Below are 3,761 nucleotides of genomic sequence, written 5' to 3' on the forward strand. Positions count from 1 at the left end.
TAAAAAAATCAAGGAAAGGCCCTGCACAAATCTGTTTTGAGACTACTTTTTAAAAGTGCATAATGATAACCTTTGACAATGTTTAATTCAGGTGTGAAAAGAATTAATATCTATAGCGCATGATCACAGAGAGTTTTGAGAGTGCACAGGACACAGTTTGAGTGAGGAGACATGTTTTAAGTGCGCACACTCTCTCCGGATGAGAGCAGCGTCTATCTGAGCGCGCGCGTCCGGTTTTGTGCGAGAGCAAAGGAAATCCGCGCGCGAGCGGAAAGATTCGCGCTCGCGCATTGTATTAATGTGCTTTCGCGCTACAATAATGCGCTCTCGACATTTGTTATTAAAATAACGCCATACACGTGTCCCCCATCCGAGTCCGAAAGGCTGAGCTCGACGCACTGGGTCGCGGCAACTTTGAGACGGCGCCGAAGGAGCTTTTTAGGCAACGTGAGGCAATGGCTGCAGTTTTCCGTGTTCTCCAAAGCCTCTTCAGCATGCTTGAGGCCCAAGCAGACTACGCAGAAGGGGTGCGGATCCTTAGCGGCGATCAGCGCGCCACACGCGGCCGGGCAGGCCCGTGATGTGCAGCCCCCGAGAGAAGTAGGTTTAGAGAGCGACATGCCGGCGAAAAACTGAGTAAAATCAGCGGCGGGCAGCCATGGAAAAGGGGAACAGGTGAAAATAATCACAGAGCGTGGGCGGCTCAGGATGCAAAAACAGCTTTTTCTGGGCTGAATAAAAGACTGTCGCATCTGGCGGAGGCTGATCTTGACGATATGTCCTCCTGAAGACACGAAAAGTGAGCAGTGATAAATCCAACCCGAGCTGTGAAGTGCAGAGATCGCGAGAAGCGAATGACAACTGGAGAATAGCGTCACGTGCAGGCCTTATATGCTCTCAGGTAAGGGGGTGGGGCCTTACCTGGCATTGGCTGCGCGCTTCTGTCTGTCTAGCCAGACTTGGTGCAATTGGATGCTTCTGCAGAGGTCAGGTATGGATGCCCTTCCCATAGGTGGATCTCGAACACGAGATGATGAAAGAGAACAGTTTTTAGATTAGCCATTCATGCAGTTCCTTGTATATAATCAGTGAGGTCTCTTATCAATGACCCTGTCATGGCCTATCAGAAATCACCGCCATAACAACACCCCGTGGACACAACCTGGGAGGACAGGGTAGTCAAGATTACACTTAACACCACACTAATCACTGTGGATTTTAGCCAGGACAGGAACCAAGTGGACCCACTCAGCCCTCAGCTGGGACAAGAAAGATACAAAAAGCACACAAACAGAAAGACACTTGGACCAGAGATACACCTACATAGATTGACAAAGATAGGCTGCTAGTGCAAACAAATGAGTCAATTTATCACAATCAGAAGTCTGAATTTATCAGCATAACAAAGTTAGTAACAAGTTACGTGAACACGGAACAACTCACCGGTGATCCCAGAAAAACTTCAATAAGACCACATATCCAGCACAAAGCAACAAAGTATTATGTAACCGCAGCAGTTTCCACATGGCTCTGTGAGGGCAGGTCGAATTCAGAGAGTTTTGTTTTAAATTGAATTAAGATATAATCTTTCCAGAGAAGAGCAAGGGGGGAACAGGCCTTGAAGTCACATTACAGAGAAATTCTGAGGTGTGAGCCAGCATATCTGAGCATATGAGGTAATTTAAGATGTGACATCAGCACAAGTGCATTTTAGTCACCATAATGACCTTGACTTGGACAGTCAGTGCTCAAGATTTAGTCAACAAAGATGGGCAGTGCCTTGGATACAGCAACACATCGCTGCACTGAGGAAGGAAGCCAGAGTTTATTTTAAACTCAAAGTGGAGGATGAAGAACAAACCCAAGCCTAACTTTATGAAGATCTTCAGCTTGACATTAGAGATGTCCCGATCAGGTTTTTTTGTGCACCGATCCGATCCGAGTCACTGAATTTTGAGTATCTGCTGATACCAAGTCCCGATCTGATACTTGTATTTTCCAAGTGCTTGGTGCATACTTCAAGTACATTAAACTTAAAGGTATTAAAATCAATCCAGTTTATACAGGGATGTGCAGAGAGGGGCTCAAATGTAAAAAATTATTTATATGTAACATTAATAAAAATAACAATTACTACAGTAATTTTAAATAAATAAATAAATAAATAAATAAATATATATATATATATATATATATATATATTTAGCATTAATAGATGTAAACAATGGTAGACATTGTAAATAGACTGTGTGGTCACAATTATGACATAAACTTGTATTGCATATGTACAATAAGCAGAATAATTGCAAAAAAGAAGTGGAAATAAGGTTAGAAAGCACGAAGCTTGCGAATGCCAGAACACCAGTCTGTCAGTCAAGTCCGAAGCAAGACGCAACCCATAGCAACACGTTATGACAACAATGGCAGATAAAAGTAAACAATGTCATAATGACTTTTCGAGTGATTCGTTACTAAAGTGTGCATCAAATACTTAAAACACTGAAGCTCGAATGTGTGTGTGTGTGTGTGTGTGTGTGAGGCGCTAGGACAGACCTCATTGGTTCTCGCACGCTCATTTGTGTGTCTTCTTTTCCTTTTAATGGAGGTTGGCAAACCTACTGGAAGGCATCACCACCTACTGCATGACACCGGCATGATAGCTGAAGTAAAATAAGGATCGGGTTTAGGATAGCCAATACCAATCAGTCAAAAAATGCTTAATCGGCCCCGATCCAGATCCTTGACAACGGCTCGGGACATCCCTACTTGACAGGTAAATCTTCTTTATTGAGGACCCTAAAGCCCACCTGTGACTCTCTAGGCTGACTAAAGTATTTCAGCTATGTGAAATTCATTCAGAGGCCACCAGAGTTGCTGAAGGGAGAATTCTTTGCACTGTGCCCAGTAAGAGAGCATCACGGCTGGGGTACGGAGCAGGACATATTCTGCCCTCCAGCCTAAAACCTCCACAGAGTGGAAAAACTTCAGATTGTCTTACTTGGAAACTGGATGCAGGTTTTTTTTTTTTTATGAAATCTCTGATGGCTTTGTTTTTCGAGTAAACTGAATGCAAAAGTGGGCTTTGCACAGCCTAGTTTTAATAAGATATTTGTCTTCTCTCAATTAAAATGTTTAATGAAGTAAATAATTAACTCAATTAAACCAACTATAACAAACAGGTTTTCTGAGCAAAGTAAGGATGTAAATATTTCACAAGCATTTCAGATTTTAATTATTTAACGCTTCTTTGTTTGTCTTGTGATCAGTGAAGAGTGTAAACGTAGCAAGGTCTGTTGATACTGATGGAAAATAAAAACCTTTGTGCTTCCAAGCAAGGAGGAGGGGAAACACTGAGGGAAGTGGAATTTTTTCATTTCCCTCAGGATATTCCACTGTCTGATGGAGAGAGGACAGAAAAATAACATCTGCAGCTAACTATCAGTACAGATAACCCATACATTTCTCGATTTCCTCTACAGTTTTATACTTCTCTTGCTGACATAACACAATCCATTTACACTATGTGGAAAAAAATCACATAAAATAATATTAAATGAACCCTGGTTGAAGAAAATATGTTTAAGTGGTACCATATTGGATTTTGGACAATATTAAACATTTTTATTTTATATATAATTTTTCTTAATCAGTCAATATTGGATATTTAATTATGTATGTGTAATTTTTAGTGTTGTCACAGTACCAAAATTTCAGTATTCGGTACCAATACCAGTGAAAATCCACGGTTCTCGGTACCAATT

The 3,761-nt window shown here is 41.5% G+C and overlaps 1 protein-coding gene across 1 annotated transcript in view; it reads right to left on the reverse strand.

Moving 5' to 3' along the window:
• The window catches only part of LOC107701034 (protein FAM65A-like), a 39,053-nt gene that overhangs the window by 34,499 nt on the left and 793 nt on the right, over positions 1 to 3,761 (reverse strand). The gene's annotated exons all lie outside the window — the stretch shown is intronic.

This window comes from Sinocyclocheilus anshuiensis, unplaced genomic scaffold (genome assembly GCF_001515605.1).
Source record: "Sinocyclocheilus anshuiensis isolate Anshui unplaced genomic scaffold, SAMN03320099.WGS_v1.1 scaffold1862, whole genome shotgun sequence".
Taxonomy (NCBI): Eukaryota; Metazoa; Chordata; class Actinopteri; order Cypriniformes; family Cyprinidae; genus Sinocyclocheilus; species Sinocyclocheilus anshuiensis.